The sequence below is a fragment of the Equus asinus genome, chromosome 8 (assembly GCF_041296235.1).
Source record: "Equus asinus isolate D_3611 breed Donkey chromosome 8, EquAss-T2T_v2, whole genome shotgun sequence".
Lineage (NCBI taxonomy): Eukaryota > Metazoa > Chordata > Mammalia > Perissodactyla > Equidae > Equus > Equus asinus.
Genome location: NC_091797.1, coordinates 10,794,356 through 10,813,789, shown reverse-complemented (window position 1 = coordinate 10,813,789; position 19,434 = coordinate 10,794,356). Strand labels below are relative to the sequence as shown.

Sequence of the window (19,434 nt, the reverse complement as noted above, 5' to 3'; positions counted from 1 at the left end):
AAGATCTGAAACCCTGCATAGTTTTTGACAGACACTATACTACTGTTCCCAAGTGCACCAAGTGAATCCTAGAAGTTTCTACCCCTGATGCTTAGAAACACTAAATTTACCAAAGACACTCCATTTATTTATCCGTTAGTTGATTCTCTGTATAACTTATGTAGTTGCCTATAGAAAAAAAGTTTGATTTTTGCCTAGGTTTATATTTAGTCCAAGGTGCCAAGTGAATCCTAAGCAATGTGTTGAGGCACAGATGAGTGTCATTTCTGCTAGACTGGCCAAAGCAACACACGGGCTGCTCATTGGACGGCAGCAAGATGGACAAGTGGGCACTGATTTAGTGCTTGTGCCTATGGGAGCTGCACACCTCTTGTCCTCACTCTGCTCCATTCCAGGTGGCTTCTCTCATCTACTCTCCTAGCCTGTGCACTCTTTTATCTGGTCTAGGGAAGGAAAAGCTTGCTTTGCCTCAGAATCCCTCCACCATGTTGTGCTGAGAACTGAAGAAGTTGCTACATTTGTTTTCTGCCATGCACTTTCCTCAAAGCCATGGGACTAAACACTGAATGAACTCTTTGGGTTAAAAGAAAATCCTCAGAGATTAAATGATCATGAATTTAGGGTTTTCTCCTTTAACCCAGTCAGTGTCCAGTCCTAGAATGGAGCAGAGTCAGGAAAACACATTGCTTAGTATCCCCTGAAGAGGGCAGTCTCTTCTTCATTCACTGGCCCTGAGCATGAGGTGGAAGAGGGTCCTAGACCCCGGGACAGGAAGATGGCAGTACAGGAGAGAGCCACCTCCACACCTGATCAAGGGAACACAAGGCAGAACCAGATGTCCCACTACATCTGGACAGTCACGGAACTGCACCCCACCTACTTCTATCTCTTTAATGTAATAATTTAGACACTCTATATGACTGTATAATTCTTCCAACAGATGCTTGATTAACATTAGTAGTGATAACCGATTAAGAATTTTCACACAAAGCAAGAGCAATCTGGGGAAACACATGGTTCTATTTTACTATATTTGATGAGATACGTTGCCTTTCATTATCAAAGTTCTTCACACACTTTAATTAAGTGAATATACGCAAAATGAAAAGATAATTAAATTTTGAAGCTCTTTTGATCTTTCTGAAAGTAATCAATGGCAGTATGAATAATTGAATTCTTCAGTTAGCTTACATTTATTATACTAAAAATATAATTTATAATTTACATATATTAATTCGAACAACCAGGGAACTTATGAAAATGTACAGAGTTAAAAGCAACAGGATGGGGGGCTAGCCCCGTGGCCGAGTGGTTAAGTTCACGGGCTCTGCATCGGTGGCCCAGGGTTCGGATCCTGGGCAGGGACACGGCACTGCTCGTTAGGCCATGTTGAGGCGGCATCCCACATGCCACTACTAGAAGGACCCACAACTAAAATATACTACTATGTGCTGGGGGGGGGTTGTGGAGAAAAAAAAAAACAGGAAAAAAAATGATTGGGAACAGTTGTTAGCTCAGGTGCCAATCTTTAAAAGAAAAAAAAAGAAAAAGAAAAGCAACAGGATACTCACAATTCCCCATTTGAGAAAGTAGCTGCAGCGTGGGCTCTAGCACACACGTTGTATCTCCCTGACGTACAACTACCTTCCTAACTTCATTATGCTCTCAAATCTTGCCAGAGGAAAGATTCTAAAACTAACCTAATTGTGATTTAGTGATATTGCATCTCAATAATGCAATATAGCATCACAAATCAAAACGACAGCCCTGTTTTTCTCTCTGCTTGGCAATCTTACGTGGTTGAAACAGTTCTTAGAATTCTTCAAAACATCCATTGCCAGCAAAATAACTATTTTGATTAAGTTAGAGAAGAAATTCTGAAAACCCCTTAATAAAATAACTATTAATTTAATTCATCTGTTCAGCTAAAAACACATATTCATTTCCCTGTTGACTTGGTTGGGAATGATGGTATGCCACGCAGGAATGAGTTAGTTTTAAGTGAGACTAGACACGCACACCTAAATCCATCCCCGAAAGTTCCTTCCACTGGGCACCTGGACTCAATGAGAGGGAAACCTTAACAGACAAGGGGAGATCCTTATATTCCAATGACACATTTAGGAAATGGTTTGTGGAGACCCATGCATCTTCAGAATGATTTCTTTTCCTTTTTATATAAACCAGTATGACCAAGTTAACATTCTAACTTGCAGTAGATGATATAAAACTTTATCATTTTGATTTAACCCTTTTTTGTGAAACTCTCCTAATATTACATATTGTCCTCAAACACTCTAAAATTTTATAAATATTTTTAAAAATCCAACAACTTGGTTGCAGATGAGCTCTAGATTTCAGAAATTTTGGCTTACATGCAAGCAGAAATGAACAATTATTATCTCATTTCATTACATAAAAGTAAATAGGGGCTGGCCTGGTGGCGTAGTAGTTAAGTTCATGCGCTCCACTTCGGCAGCCCTGGGTTTGTGGGCTCAGATCCCAGGCACAGACCTACACACCACTCATCAAGTCATGCTGTGGCAGCATCCCACATACAAAATAGAGGAAGATTGGCACAGATGTTAGCTCAGGGCCACTCTTCCTCAAGAAAAAGAGGAAGGTTGGCAATGGATGTTAGCTCATGGCCAATCTTCCTCACCAGAAAAAAAGGTAAATAAAAATGTAAGCCTGGTGCCACATGGTCTATAGTGAATTTCAACAATAGAACAAAACAGTGCAGCCTAAGGAATGGAAGAGACTAAGGTAACGAATTCAGAAACAAGGAAATGGGCATTTTTCCAGAAGCCTACACATGGCAAAGGGGAAGATGAAGAAGAAGAAAAAGCATCAGGTAGCAGGTCATCAGCTAGAAACCCCCAGGTAGAGGGCTCCAAGGCAGGACAGGGGTGGTCTGAAGTCAATGAGGCACTTAGGAAACTTCAGAGAATGGTACTCACCTTGGAACAGTGGTTGAAAATGTGAACTCAACAAATCAAACCCTGGCTCCACCGGTTAATAACTAGCTACCCTTGGGCAAGTTACTGTCCTAAGAGCTTCAGTTCCTTCAAAATTTACATGGAGATGCTCATATACTTATCTCCTAGGACTGTTGTGAGGAATAGTGAGAAAATCTCCATAAAATGCATGTAAGCACAAGGCCTGGCTGTGAAACCCTCTCAAACTTGGACTAAGAGTTCCCGCAGCTCCTGCAGCTGCAAAGAGCCACGTAGGGAAGAGGTAAACCGGTAGTCAGGAACCAGCTTGCTGTCTTGCGGACCATAAGTAAGACAGGGTACAAAGTTGCTATATTATAGAATGTAAGACAGAGGACAAACTCGTGAGCGTGGGGTCAGCCTGCCCATTGCGCAGTTGGGAGTTGGGTCATTTGCTACCTGCATTAAAAAAAATGCACGTTTTTCCATTTTACTACAAGGCATGAGACAGCAAAAGTGACTTGAAAACTCAACCCAATGGTTGTTGACAGTATAGAAATTTGTCCAACCCACTTTCTGGTTATATTCACATCATTACTCCAGTAACTCATTTTCCATGACTCATGATGACACAGTTTTTAGAAAATGACTGAAGAATTAGTATGAGTCAACTTTTCTAACAGTCCTAACTTCATAAAATGTCCTTAAATCCTGCTTTGACTAAATGAAGCAGGCTTATTGCTTTCCAAATGTCACGACTCCTTCCTCCATGAAAGGCCTGAACATTTTCTCATTAGATTCTTCATTCTCTGCAAACTCCCCAGCATGAGTCATGAGGTTTAATAACTTCTCATCTAGAGAGACAATTACAGCTTTCTCAATACAGGTTAAGCTCAGCTTGGTATCCAGCTTTGCAAAATGCTCTTTATCTCCTACATGTGAAAACTCCCCTTTTCTCTCTCATTCCCCAACTTGCAACATCAAATATGGAAAATAATTAATTGAATAGCTGCAGACACTTGGCATTCTGATGAAAAATGTAGTTCATGTTTTGCCTTTAGGAACAAAACTTTTAAATGTTTGTATTTTAAAGGACTCATGATTTACTCCCCAAAATTCTTGAATTCTTTCTCAGATCTTTAATTACATGAGTCAACATAAATTGATAGTTATATAAACCAAGTATACAAATTTGTTTTCACAGTAACAGCTGCAAATGATTTTAAGATCAACTATTTTTAAAATGAGTTCGTTTCAATTAAAAACTCATAAATGTCTTTAAATACATCCCAATTCAATTGTTTTTGGAATTTTTTTTGGTGAGGAAGATTGGCCCTGAGTTAACGTCTGTTGCCAATTCTCCTCTTTTTGCTTGAGGAAGATTGTCACTGAGCTAATATCTGTGCCAATCTTCCTCTATTTTGTTTTTGTATGTGAGATGCCACCACAGCATTGCTTGATGAGCAGTGTGTAGATCTGCACCCAGGATCTGAACCCATGAACCCCGGGGCCACTGAAGCAGAGCACGCAAACCTAACCACTATGTCACTAGGATGGCCCCCCCAAATTCAAATTTGATATGACGATATGCATACTGAACTCTAGGCATGACACAGAACAGCTTTTCTACTACCAAAGCCAGTGTATAATTGTCTCTACATTTGCCATTAGTTTTAAGACATATTCCCCATCACAAGAGTGGTATAGCATAAGACAGCACTTCATCTATATTCAACAACTGAAAACAATTCATCAACTATTTGCTGATTATATATCTGTCTTTTGCCCTGGATATAAATCAAGTAGAGATTCTGCTTGTCATGTTTTCCACAAAATCCCCAAAGCCCAGGGAATACTATTGAACAAATGACAAGTTGTGTTAAGCGTCAATATGAGTCACAGAAAGACCAAACTTCTTTCAAGTTGATGAAAGCTATGTTTGCAAATATGTCAAAGGCACAAACACTTCAGATCCTAACAGAATATCTTGCAGAACTGATGACAACTATAAGAAGCTTTGCTCAAAGAATATTTTCAAATTCATGAGAGAAAGGAGTTACTTTGTCAATGTTGATCTCTACTATTACGGTATGTTTTCTCACCTACTGTTTTCAAGTATATAGCTGAAAAGCATACTATCAAATGGTAAATAGAGAGAAAAATGCTAACCAGCCAACGTTGCTAATTGAGCTCACTACCTATGTCTGTGAGGGTACAGCTACTTCACCGTGATCACTTGGCCAGCTGGATCCAAATCCTCCAGCAGCAGCAAGACTCCTGCTTCGTGAAGACAATTCCAAAATGGAAAGGCTATATGGTTCAGAGTCTAGGTTTTGGGCTAGAGCAAAGCTGGGTTCAAATCCCAGCTTGGCCACCTACCATCTGTGTGACCCAGAGAGAACATGTAACCTCTCTAATCTCAGCTTTCTCATCTCTAAAATGAGAAAGCAATATCTGTTTACAAATAGCTTATAACAGCCTGAGTCATGTAGTCCAGGCTAAAAATGATAACTATTCTCACTACCATTATTATATGACTTGTGTCTGCTGCTATGTCAAGTTTAAGGCTTTCTTTAAGGACTACCTTATTAAATATTTTGTGTGTGCATGTAATCACACAGACACACACACTCGCTCTCACGCACACACACCTGACGATTACGAGCTCCCTCCTCCCCAGCTCCCTGGTTTTGAGAGCTCTACCCCGGATTCAAGGCTCTGGGGGAAAGAGAGAGGGATGGAGGAAGTCAGGGGTGGAGGAAGTCAGGAAATGCAGTTCGCATTAGTAACTAGCCAAAAGCCAAATCTGTGTAACCACATTGGACCATTTCCTATCTTGATTTTTATATCACTGCCTGAATAATATAGGGAAGCTGAATTTTTGTTCTCTCTTTAAAAGAGTTTAGTTCAGAGGAGAGAGGAAATGAAAAGGGTTGTTTGTCAGGAAGTAAGTTCTCTGCTTTCAGCTGAGAACATGCACCCAACAACAACTGTTTATGTAGCAATATGCCTATCTAGTTCCTCAAACTTAAGTCACAGGATTAGGTCACGCTGCCACAAACTCAGAATGCACAAGTCTCAGAGGAGCCTGGGATGGTCTCCTTCTGGCTTATCATAGGTGTGGCATGTAGTCCCAGATTTCTGAGCTCAGTTTACTAAAAGTTTCACATTTCAGCCTTCGGATAGTCTAGACCACTGTACTTTCAGGGTGGAAAAGATACGGCATAACACATAGAGAATGTAGTCTTAACCACAAACTTAATTTTCTGCCGGGCTAGACAGAATCTTTTAAGAGTCTTGCTAATGAAACTTCTCCATTGATCATTCAACAATCAAACACCACACAGCAAAATAATTTCACAAAATTAAAAATTGCTATCTGCCTTTTTAAAAGTTTTCTATTCAATATAACCTTTTATTATATCTTAAAATCACTGGAAGTCTAAGAGATTGTTTGGTTTGCTATATTGTAAAAAGCAAGTCAATTCTCTTTGAATATATGCACGTATTGATCTCAAAATGTACCCATTTGTGCTTAAGAAAATATAATTCATTGGTTTAAATTTAAATATTAAAATTTAAAAGTTTTAGAAATAATTTGGAATTATTTTGGATTATTCCAAGTAAGTTTGGAAGTTATTAAGCTGGATTTTTAGTAGAAACCAAATTAACTACTGTGTCAGGGGAAAAAGTGGAAACAAAACTATTCACAAATGGACACAAATAAAATACAGTGATAACATCTCCTAAACACTTTTAAAAAAGCATCTGTTAGTAGTAAATATATTCTTTATCTAATTATGTAACTCATCAAGAAAAATAATATTCAGATAGCAATTACTCCTTCATCTTTAGAACACAAGCTCTTAGCTGGGATGGACGATACCAGAGGACCACTAATGTAGTGGAATATTCAGAAGAAAGTTCAAAAAATCATTTAGTTATGGTTGAATTTAGCTGCAAATTGAGTAAAACTCTTTTTTCCTATATTGGAATGATTCTCTTAGGATACACTGCTGGTGTTGAATTTCTAGCTCAAAGGATTTTAATACATGCCACCAAATTGCCCTCCAAGAGGGCTGCTTGTTTGCCCTGCCATTAGCGGAGCGGGATAGGAGGTGTCCATCCCTCTATCGCCATTTTCAACATTGGGTTATATCAATTTTTTAAAGTCCGTGTTAATCTACTTGTAGAGAATGACATCTCCCTGCTTAGTTTTAATTTGCATTTATGTGATTATGATTAGTGACATTTTCTCAGTGTGTCTTAACCATTTGTATTTCTCCTTTTACAAATTGCCTATCCGTGTCCTTTGCTCATTAATCAATTGGTATGTTCTCAGTTATCTAATTACTTTGTAAAAACCCTTTATACTTTAAAAATTTTAAGGACATATGTCTGGATATATTGGTCAATATTTTGCTAAATTGTCATTTGCGCTTTCATTTTCTTTATATCGTTCTTCCTTTAATAGGTTTTAAATTATCATGTAGTTAAATCTTTCAGCCTTTTCTTTCCTTTATGGTACATTATTGCACTTATGCTTAAGAAGATCTCCCCACTCTGAAATCGGAAATTGCCATACTTTCCCCAAATTATTTTATGGTTTCATTTTTTTAATTTTTTGAAATAGTTTTATTGAGGTGCAACTGACATACAGTAAACTGCATGTGTTTAAAGTGTGCAATTTGATAAATTTTGACAAAATTTATACACCTGTGTCACCATCACCACATCAAGATAAGGAATCCATCTACCACCCCCAAAAGTTTCCTGTGTCCTTTTAATCCTTCATTTCCAATTCTCTTTGTCCTCTCCTCTGCCCCATTCCAGGCATCCACTGATCTGCTTTCCGTCACCAGATTATTTTGTACTTTCTAGTAATATAAATGAACTCATACAATATGTACTCTTTTCTTATCTGGCTGCTTTCATTCAGCATAAATATTCTGAGATTCATCCACATTGTAGTTTATATCAGTGGTTCATTCATTGCTAATTGTTCATTGAGTCACAGTCCATTACACAAATATACCACAAGGCATCTATCCACTCACTTGCTGATGGATATTTGGGTTGTTCTAGTTTGGAAATATTACCAATAAAGCTGCTGTGAACATTCATGTACCATTCTTTGTATGGACATATGCTTTCTTCTCTCTTGGGTGAATACCTAGAAATGGAATGGCTGGATCCTGTGTATTTAGTTTCTTAAGAAACTGTCAATCTGTTTTCCAAAGTGTTGGTACCATTGTATTTTCCCAGCAGCAGCATATGAGAGTTCCAGTTTCTCCATATCTTTGCCGTCACTTGGTATTGTCAGTCTGTAAGTAAGCCATTGTAATAGGTGTGTGGTAGAATCTCACTGTGGTTTTAATTTGCATTTCCCTAATGGCTAATGACGAGCATCTCTTCTTGTGTATATCTTCTTTGGTGCAGTATTTGTTCAAAGTTTTTGCTTATTTTTTAAGGTGTTGTTTTGAGAGTGCTTTATATATTCTGGTTACAGGTCTTTTATCAGATAGATATGTACGCTTTGCAGGCATTATACAACAGTGTGTGGCTTGTCTTTTCATTCTCTTGGTAGGGTCTTTTGAAGAGGTAAAAGTTTTTAGTTTCGATGAAGTCTATTTATTAATTTGTCCTTTTATGAATTATGCTTTTCAAGTCACATCTAAAATTCCTTGCCTACCATCACAAAGGCTTTCCTATTTTCCTTCTAGAAGCTTTATAGTTTTAGGTTGCAATTTTTTAATTTATATTCCATTTTGGGTTAGTTTTTTTGCATATAGTGAAAAGAATGGATGGAAGTTTAATGGCTTTGTTTTTGTTTTTTGTGTATGGTTATCCAATTGTTCGAGCACTATTTGTTGAAAAGAATATTATTTCTCCACTGAATGTCTGAAACTTTGTAAAAACTCCATTGTTCCTATATGTGTGAGTCTATTTCTGAACTTCTTTTCCATCATTGATCTATTTGTCAATCTTGACACAAAACCCACTGTGTTGACTTTGCTCTTTTCTAAAATTGTTTGGATATTCTAGGTTCTTTGCATTCCTATATGAATTTTAGAATCATTTCGTCCATTTCTGAAAAATCCTGCTGGGATTTTGATAGGAATCATGATGAATCTATAACATAAATAATATATAATTTGGGAAGAATTGTCATCTTAATGATACTGAGTCTTCTAACCCATAAACATGATATATCTTTCCACTTATTTCAGTCTTTAATTTCTCTCATCAGTGTTTTGTAGTTTTCAGTAGACAGGACTTTCACATCTTTTGTCAAATTTATTCCTAAGTCATACTTTGATGCTATCTTAAATTGTATTGTTTACTGTTTATTCAAATTCAATTTCTGCTTTTTCTTTGCTACTATATAAAAATATAATTGATTTTTATATGTCTACCTTGTATCCTACAATCTTACTGAACTCACTTATTAGTTCTAGCACCTTTTTTGTATAGCCCATTGGACTTCCTACATAGACAATCATGTTGTCTGCAAATAATGATAGTTTTACTACTTACGTTCCAATCTAGATGCCTTTTATTTCTTTTCCTTGCATTGTTGCACTAGATAGAACAGTACAATTTTGAATAAGATAGTGAAAGTGGACATCCTTGGCTTATTGCTGATGTCAGGGGTAAACCATCCAATCTTTCTTTAATAATAAGTTAATTGTATTTTCATAGATGTACTTTATCAGAGTTAGAGAATTCCATTCTATTCCTATTTTTTGAGAATTTTTATCAGGAATAGATATTGGATTTTGTCAACTGCATCTTTTGAGATATCATATGGCTTTTCTTTTTTAGTTTGTTAATTCGGTGAATTACACTGATAAGTTTTCTAACGTTAAACTACTTAGTCATAATGTGTTATCCTTTTTATAAATTGTTGGGTTTAATTTGATAAAATCTTGTATAGATGTTTACATCTATGTCTATGAAGGATATTAGTTTGTAGTTTTCTTTTCTTGTTTTGGTTTTGGTATCAGGGTAATTCTGGATGAATCGAGATGTGTTAAATCTTCTGTTTTCTTGAAAAGATTGCATAAAATTAGTACTACTTCTTCCTTAAAAGTTTGCTAGAACTCATTGGTGAAACTATATGGACCTGGAGTTTTTAATGTAAGTAGTTTTTTTACTATAAGTTCAATGCTTTAGTAGATAGAAGGCTATTTGGGGTATCTATTTCTTAAGTGACCTTTAGTAGTTTGTTTCAGAGAGTCTGTCCATTTCATCCAAATTGTCGAATTTATTGGCATAAAGTTGGTCACAATATCCCTTTAAATCCCTTTAATATCTGTAGTCTGTAGTAACTAAAGTGATGTCACATCTCTTATTCTTGACACTGGTCATTTGTGTCTCCTTTTTTTTTCTGATCAGTCTGGCTAAAGCTTTATCAATTTTATTGAACTTCTCAAAGAATCAGCTTTGATTTTCATTCATTTTCTTTATTGTTTTACTATTTTCTATTTCATTGATTTCTGCTCTGATATTTATTATTTCCTTTTTTCTACTTAATTTGGGTTTAATTTGCTCATCTTTCTTAGTTTCTTATGGGGGAAGCTGAGGTCATAGATTTGAGACCTTCCTTCTTTTCTAGTATATGCTTTAGTGCTATAAATTTCACCACTAAGTGCTGCTTTGGCAGCATCTCATAAATTTTGATACTCTATGTTTTTATTTTCCTTTAGTTCAAAATACTATATAATCCCCCTTTTTATTTTTTCTTTGACCCATGAATTATTTAGAAATGTGCTATTTCATTTCTAAAATCTAGAGGTTTTGAGAGATATTGTGTTATTGATTTATAATTTAATTTCATTGTGGCTAGATAAAATACTTTCTATGACTTGAATCCTTTTAAATTTACTGAGACTTCTTTTGCGGCCCAGAATACAGTCTATCTTGGCAAACATATCCTCAACCACCCCAGGCCTTTCCTTCTTCTGTCCTCATCTAGGTAAAAAAGTTGAACTTTCTCCTGTCCAATAATAATCTCTCCACTCATTTTTTAAAGTCCAACTCTTCTCACCTCTCAGGAATCTTCCTCTATCGATCATGTGTTTTGTCTCCTGGATCTTCAACCTCTTCCCCAATTCTGGATTCCATGTGGTAAGTGTAAGGTGATGAAGAGACACTCTGTGTGTGGAAGTGTGGGACAGATGGGAAGTAAAAACGGAGATTTGAAATGAACACTTGAAAGACTTCATTTAAAATCATGCAAATGGAAAAGGAGTTTAGTTAATGTAACATGGAACTAAGAACTTCGAGCAGATCCTAGTGGGTACTCACTGTTAGGGAATAGGGCATAAAGACAGAGGAAAAAGTAAAAGAAGTAAAAAACAACCAGTTAAGTGCAACATCGTGAAATCCAATGGTAGAGAGAGTTTCAAGAAGGATGGTTAGTCCACGGTGCCAAACGCTATAGAGATTTAAGGATGGAAGTAAAGACAACACTGTAAAGTAAAGAAACTATTTGGGTCTATGGGTCCTGAGAACACTTAAATGTAGAATCTAGTTTTAAATTCCTCAGGGTCATGATTCCCTTCTGTTAGTTAGCCTTTCATAAATGTTTTTAAGAGTGCCAGGGAATCATCAATATATTTTGAGAGCCCAGTGTCAGTAAAGAGTCATCAGATCTCAAAGGGCTACAGAAAGAGGGAGTAGATAGAAAGTCACTTATTCAGATAGGCCTTTCTCTGACAGCCCAACGTCGGATCCTCTCTGTTGTTTGCGGAATTTATCACAACTTCTAATTATATACATACTTGTCCCTTTGCTCTTCTAGAACACTGGTCTCAAAGTTCACCTCCCAGACCAGCAGCATCAGCATCACCTGTGAACTTAGGTCTCGGACTGCCTCAACCCAGACCTGCTGAGTCAGAAACTCATTAGTGTGATAATGGTACTACCCACCTGTGACACTGTGATTTATAATAAGAAATATCTGTCCGGTCTTCATCCCAGTTTCTGGCCCAAACCTCCTAAAACCCTTAGAATTTCCTAAGTGATGAGAGCACTAAAGGTGTCTCTTGTTGTGTTAACGAGATGACTTTTGGAAAGCATCTAAGGAGAGGGGCTGGTGGCCAAGGAGAACCAACCATGTGATTAGAGGGTTGGAACTTTCAGTCCCACCCCCTGATGTCTGGGGAGAAAGGAGAGCCTGAAGGTTGAATCAATTGCCATTGGGTAATGATTTAATCAATCATGCCTATGTAATGAAGTCTCCGTAAAAACCCAAAAGAATGGAGTTCAGAGTTGGTGAAAACACAGAGATTTGGGGAGAGAGGTACTTGGAGAGAGCATGGCAGCTCCACACCCTTTCCCCATCCCTTGCCCTGTGCATCTCTTCCATCTGGCTACTCCTGAGTTATATCCTTTTATTGTAAACCAGGAATCTAGGAAGTTAGATGTTTTTCTGAGGGGCAGGGCCCATGGCCTAGTGGTTAAGTTCTATGTGCACTGCTTCGGCAGCCCAGTTCAGTTCCTGGGGGCAAACCTAGACCACTGATCGGCACAATTCTGTGGTGGCAACTCACATACAAAATAGAGGAAGATTGGCAGAGATGTTAGCTCAGACAAATCTTCCTCAGCAAAAAAGAAAAAAGTTTCTCTGAGTTCTGTGTGCTACTCTAGCAAATTAATCAAACCTAAGGAGGGGTTGTGGGAACCTCTGATTTACAGCCAGTAGGTCAGAAGGTACGGGAAAGAACTTGGACTTGCAACTGGTGTCTGAAGTCCAAGGGGGGTGGGGTGGTCATGAGAACCTCCAACCTGTAGCCAGTGGATCAGACGCACAGGTAACAACTTGCAACTTGGTCTTGCAACTGGCATCTGAAATGGGTGGGAGAGGCAGTCTTGTAGGACTGGACCCTTAACCTGTGGGATATGACGCTATCTCTGGGTAGATAGTGTCAGAATTGAGTTATATTGTAGGACACCCAAGTGGCATCCTCAGAATTGCTTGTTGATATGGGGAAACCTATTCCTCTATCCATATTGGAAATGAGTGATCAGACCACTTATCGCCTTACAGCATTGCTATGGGAGATAAGTGAAATGACCTATGTAAAATACTTCTGTTCATATTAACCTGGCACACATGGAAAACACAATAATTTTGAATTGGAATTGGAATTATTACTTCTAGACCCTGGTGTGGTGACTTGAAGGAGCTGTACAGAGCAAGACAATCATAAGTTAAACACAAATTAAAATAAAGTTGGGTTCTTGGCCATGAAAGAATAGCTACATGGCCAACAAGAAGCTTGTTGAGTGGCATGAACTTATAGTGTAGTAAATTATAGAATCTGTTCCTTGGTTTTGGTTGGCTCAGTCTTGATTTGCCAGTGTGCCAAGAGTGGGTCATTTCCTTGTACAGAGTAACACTAACTCGGCTCACAAGAAACTGATACAATAGAGCCAATTTGCGAGGTGAAATAACGTTTATAAGTGCGACATGGGTCAAGTCACTAGTCAGTGCCATCAGAACTTCCTCTCCCTGTAGACTGTCTCTGCACTGGGAGAGACTGGTTATAACACTGGACACTAGCCAGACAACACACAAAAACTGAACTTTTACCCACAACCTGCAACAATCTGCCCAGGAAACCAATCCCCTTATCTACAATAAACAACCCAGGAAGCCAGCCTGCTATAAAAAGACTTGCAAGAAGGCGATCACTATCTCTAGTGACAATCCAGGAAGCTGAACAATAGCTTCTATAACAATCAGCCCCGAAAGGCCAGGATGTGATTAACAACAGACAGCTTCCAGTTTAGGACCAACCAGAGAAAGCCAAAGACGCACCAAATATGCACCAATCACGTAGGATGCTCTGCTTCTAAATTAGCCTGCCTACAGTTTCCCGCGCCAACAGCCTCCCGTCAAGGCACACCTGAAGCCTTTCTTTTCTTCCACCATAAAGCTTTCCCACTCCTCTGCCTGCCTTGGAGTCTCTGCCAAGTGATGGTGGCTGACTCCCGTGCCATAGCAAAGTCAGAATAAATAGGCTTTTCTTATCTGGTTAGTCTTGGTTTATTTCCACAGCTGCATGGGTACCAGCCAGGCTGAACTGCCCACAGGGAGGCCTGCCACAGATACCTGGTTTAGTTTGTTCCATGGTAATTGCTCAGCAAAGCTGAAAAACACCTCCATTTTGTGTTGATTTTATTATTTTGAGCCTTAGAGTTCGGGGAATGCCTTGGTACTGACTCATTTCATTATCATCTATTTGACGATGAGGAGGAGGAGGAAGAGGAAGACAACAGGGATAAGAGCTAACATTTACTGAGCAGTTGCAGTGTGGCACATCCTCTGATAACCACTGTCGGTACATAGTTAACTCACTGATACCCCTAGACTTCTCAAAGTGCACCAGCCTCCCCTGAGGACTTGTTAGAAACACACGCTCTGTCCCCTCCCCCACCGCCTGACTGCCCCTCCAGGTGATTCTGCTGCAGCTAAAGTTTAAGAACCACTGGAATACCCCATGCATTCATTTTAATTCTTATCATTTTAAGATAAGAACTTTGAGACACTGGGCAGCTATATGAAAAGTTTCCAGTTTTCTTTATCTAATTAGTCTATGTAAACACTATTCACTTTCTGAGATTTTAAGTAATTAAAATAGCAGAATAATAAACGAAAAGAAAATACTCTGATATTAAAGATTTTTCCCCCAGAGCCCTGAAAAAGGGCCAGCCTTACGGATTGTGTAAACTTCCAAGATTAACTATTTTCCCAGTAAGCATTTTTTCCTCAAGGCTATGTAACAGTGAATTACTGGAAAACACAAATTGAAATCAGTCTTAACCAAATGAGGTCACTTATGTGAAAATACTTTTTAAGGAGTCATGCAAATTCAAGTTACTGCCATTATTGTCCAGTAGAACCAATAAAAGAATCTGTAAAGTGATCTCCTTGGGATGTCTCCCTGCTCTGTGATTTGAGCTGTGTCTATTCAATGCCAAAATTTTGGTCAATGCAGCCGGAGAAAGAAATCTGTCAAACCAGTTATTTGGTACTGTCTAGTCCAAAACAATGGGTGGATCATTTTTCATCCAGTTATTTTGGCCAAACCAATACGGCCTCAGCTGCTTTGTTTTGACCAAGTAAATACTTTCCACGCCTTTTTCCACATTTTCCCTCCTCTGCCACCCTTAATTATTTCATGGAACTGTTCTTCACTCAGATCTTAACTTATTTTTCTGAGAGATATTTATTTCTTTTTCTCTGGCAAACACGCTCTACAAACCACTCTTCCTGGATGCTTTCCTTGATCCACCAATATAAGAACCCTGAGTGGACACAACAATGTCGGACATCCCCAGTTTAAAAAACTTCCTGGGCAATGAACCTCTTTGTTATTTCGAATGGGTTTCTCAAGGGCTCTACTACATAATAATAAAAATAATAATAGCAATAACATCTGCTACCATTTGTGGAAGGCCTGAGATGTGCCAAGTTGTTCCAGCCCTCATTTCTGCCCTGCAAGGCTGGAGGATGGAAGGACATAGTCCTCTGAAAATCAATGATTTCTTCCAGGAGTCTTGCCTATAAACAGCCCCTAGGCTTATGTGAAAGTGTTACAGCACACTAAGAATTATGGATATCACAATGCTTTACCTTTATGATTTTTAATTCTTCTCAACCACCTATCAGGATGCTGGTTAGGGCCTCAGCTCAGGAGTCACACAGCCCACGTGCTGCCATGGAATCTTCGCCTCTCTGGGTGATTCAGTTAATATCTATGAAGTGAAGACAGTGTCTATCTCCCAGAGTTGTAGTGAGGATAAAATGGGTCAATGCCTGGGGGCTGGCCCCGTGGCCGAGTGGTTAAGTTCGCGCGCTCCGCTGCAGGCGGCCCAGTGTTTCGTTGGTTCGAATCCTGGGCGCGAACATGGCACTGCTCGTCAGACCACGCTGAGGCAGCGTCCCACATGCCACAACTAGAAGAACCCACAACGAAGAATACACAACTATGTACCGGGGGGCTTTGGGGAGAAAAAGGAAAAAATAAAATCTTTAAAGGGGCTGGCCCCGTGGCCGAGTGGTTAAGTTCGCGCGCTCCGCTGCAGGCGGCCCAGTGTTTCGTTGGTTCGAATCCTGGGCGCGGACATGGCACTGCTCATCAAGCCACGCTGAGGCGGCGTCCCACATGCCACAACTAGAAGAACCCACAACGAAGAATACACAACTATGTACCGGGGGGCTTTGGGGAGAAAAAGGAAAAAATAAAATCTTTAAAAAAAAAAAAAAAAATGGGTCAATGCCTGTGTAAACAGCTTATTGATGAGTCTAAACTCAATAGGATACAAACATGAAAGTGGTTTTCTTTTTCTCCAGGACCTGCTTTCATAGTGAGCTACGTTAAACTAGCCTTTAACTTCATTTTGGAGATATCCCATTGATTTGGGATCATTTGCAGGTATTAAAATTATAAAGTCCCATCCAGTGCAGAACAATTTAAAATTACAGACACATTCACTCCAATGCTCATTTCTTCCCCTGTCATTAACAGTCACTGGCTTTTCAAATGGTCATTTTCTGTCCCCTGTTCCAAATAGCATGTGACTGAGTTCCACCGTGCATATTTAACGCTAAGCAAAGTCCACTGTGGTTTGGAAGTTCTGCATACACATTCTAATCTGTAGTTCTTGCTTTTGCAAATAAAAACTGAAGAAAAGGAGTAACTTGGTTTCTGCTGTACTTTGGGGAAGGAGAGGATGAGTCAGGAGCAGGCAAACCTCAGGAAAAATAAAAGTTTGGTTCCAGACGTGTGAATACATGGTTTGTAGGAGAAAAGCTGCTGTAAACATCCTGGATCGCTATTGCTGCAGAACTGAGGTTCATCTAGACCACCTAGCCTTTGTTAAATTACCTCTACTCACCTGGAACGCCCACATCATCTCTTGATGCACGAACCCCATTGACCTGAGGATGAGACCCCGTCATCGAACTGCTGTTAACTGCTCCAAGGAGGTGAGCAAAAGAATCCTGAGGAAGAGGGCAGCTGACTTGCGCACTGACCACCTGGATGTTACATTGACAAGACAAAATCAATGCATGCACCTTGCTTTCAACTTTATAAAACATTTTCATGTATATTAGAATTTTACCACCGGGCATGTATATCATTTTTGCTTCCATTTTACTGATAGGAAAACACTCTAATGTCTTTTCCCAAAGTGACCTGGCTAGTAAATACCAGAGCTGGAAAACAGAAATTTTAAACTAGCCTTGTTGTCTCCTAATAATGTTTTTCAAAGGAAATGGAGCCAAAGAAACTTTGTAAAGCTCAAGTCACTCTGCAAGTTAATGAGATTAGTGGAACCACAATCTGAATCTCCTTTCTTCCCTGTGCATACTTTTGTCAATACACGACAATGAAAGGTCTGTGCCAAGGGGGTTTTCTGTTGTCATTTCTCAGCACTTGTGAGGCAGGAATCCTGCAGAACATGACGGACTAGAACTTTCCTGGGACCTAGTCAGTTCCTCGGGAAGAAAGAGATTCTCCTGACATTCAGTACTGTGGGACCCACCGCTGACAACACACGGTTGATCAATTCAAATGAAATTTTAAGGTGAAAATTGCTAAAGGTGGGACTCCCTTGCCTATATATGGACAGAGAGGGAGGCTTTCCTTTCAAACTCATCACCATCAGGGCCATCTAGAGAGACAAGGAGGCCTTTTAACAAGCAGCTAAATGTCTGTGTCTCGTCTTTGAAAAGGCACAATTCTATGAGTTATATTTTGCTTTCTGCCTTAAGGAGCAGCTGTTCACCAGCCCAAGTGAAGACTTGCCTCTCTAGGCCCATTGCCTGAGAAGTTATCCCCCTGCCTTCCCAGTCTGTCATTACAATAATCTCCAGAACCACCAATAATAATTAATGCCAAGCTTTAAAAAATTGCATTTTTCTTGCCTAAGGAAACAAAATTGTCAACTTCCATCACAAGCTAAATGCTGAAACTTAACTCTATTTTTGAGCACGTGTTGTTCTTTCTCGTTGGGGAAGCGTTGTTGATCTGCTTTCACCAGTAGTTCTTTACACTCTTGCTGGCGTTGACACAAGTAATCCATAACCAATCTATAAAACAAAATTGAAGAGAGTTTATTATGAGCCAAGCCGAGGACCATATGGTCCAGGAGAGTCCTTTCACAAAGGAATGGAGCACTCCAAAGAAGTGGGGGTACAGAGTGGTTATAGAGCATCAAAGAGCATGCATCACAGACGATAGAAATGTCCCTTTTACAACAGTCACAAGATTGCTTTGCTGGCAGAGCAATTTGGTGAACACAGCAGGTCAGTGGTCACAAGGTGAGTGGTCACAAGGTGAGCACAGAAGGTCAGAAATTAATCCTTAGTTTAGGGAGAGATGCTTATCCTTAAAGAAATTCCCATGTTGGGGAAGTTACATCCTTATCTTTAAGGGCATTGTTCTTGTCTTTGGGACGTAGTAAATACTTAAAGCCGATATACAATGCATGCTCAACAGGCCATGTCGGGCCCTTTTGCAAAAACAAGGTCAGGCCAAATTAGTTTTAACCCAAGTGGCTTCCTCATATACTCCAATATATCCTATTCCTTGTCATTTATTTATCACTGGGATGGAGGTAGGGGTTACTTTGCTGGCCTCAGATGCCCCCCTCTGCTTAGAAGCAAAGTCACCTTCACAATAAACTGATGGTCAACCAACAGGAAGTTGAGAGAGTGGTGGGTAATCAGATTTGACTGTTGATTTCAGCCAGTTTTCATGGTGAAAAGCAACTCCAAATTCAGAGTTCAAATTTGCCTTCAAAGTTTTCCTACATTCTATTTGTGTGACTAAAGTTACTCAATAAAATACATTACTAAATATCATAGAGATAAAAAGAAAAATTATTTTTCCTATAGTCATTGACATGGGGCAACCAAATTCATTGTCTTTCTTGTATATTTCAACAAGGACATTTTCCCATGATGTGCCTGCCTTCATAGAAAAGCAATAATTTCTTAAACTTACAATTATAATCGAAATACCAAAAAGCTCTATTTCCAGAATTAATGTTTCCAATAGAATTACAATTCCCCTATTTTCTTTCAGTACAATGCTATAAAAATAAGAAAAAGAAGAGAGATGTTTCACACGAGATGTTTTCATTTTATAAAATGTCATAAAAACTTACATAAAACTAAATTCTTCAGATATTTAAATTAAAAAATTTAAGAACCACTCATCTAACTACAAAACAACCTTTTCTGAACATTAATGATTAACAATATATTATCATATGTATATTTACATAACAGATTGTTTCCTATAGTTCGTTTATAATAAATTGTCCTGAAGATCAATTATTAAGCAGATTTCAAACTCATTTATTCATTTATACCACAAATATTTTCTGAGCATCAATCTTATGCCAGGCACTGTTCTGACTCTGGGCCTACAGCTGTGAACAAGTAGAAAAAATCCTCCCTCAGGAAGCTTAATCC

General features: G+C 38.8%; 1 long non-coding RNA gene across 1 annotated transcript in view; it reads right to left on the bottom strand.

Annotated features, from left to right (window-relative positions):
- Positions 1-16,857: 16,857 nt before the first annotated feature.
- The window catches only part of LOC139046048 (uncharacterized), a 31,839-nt gene continuing 29,262 nt past the window's right edge, over positions 16,858-19,434 (bottom strand). The window contains exons 2-3 of the long non-coding RNA XR_011505607.1: positions 17,934-18,045; positions 16,858-16,989 (exon numbers count right to left, since the gene is read on the bottom strand). This is a non-coding gene — a long non-coding RNA (uncharacterized lncRNA). The remainder of the gene's footprint in view (positions 16,990-17,933; positions 18,046-19,434) is intronic.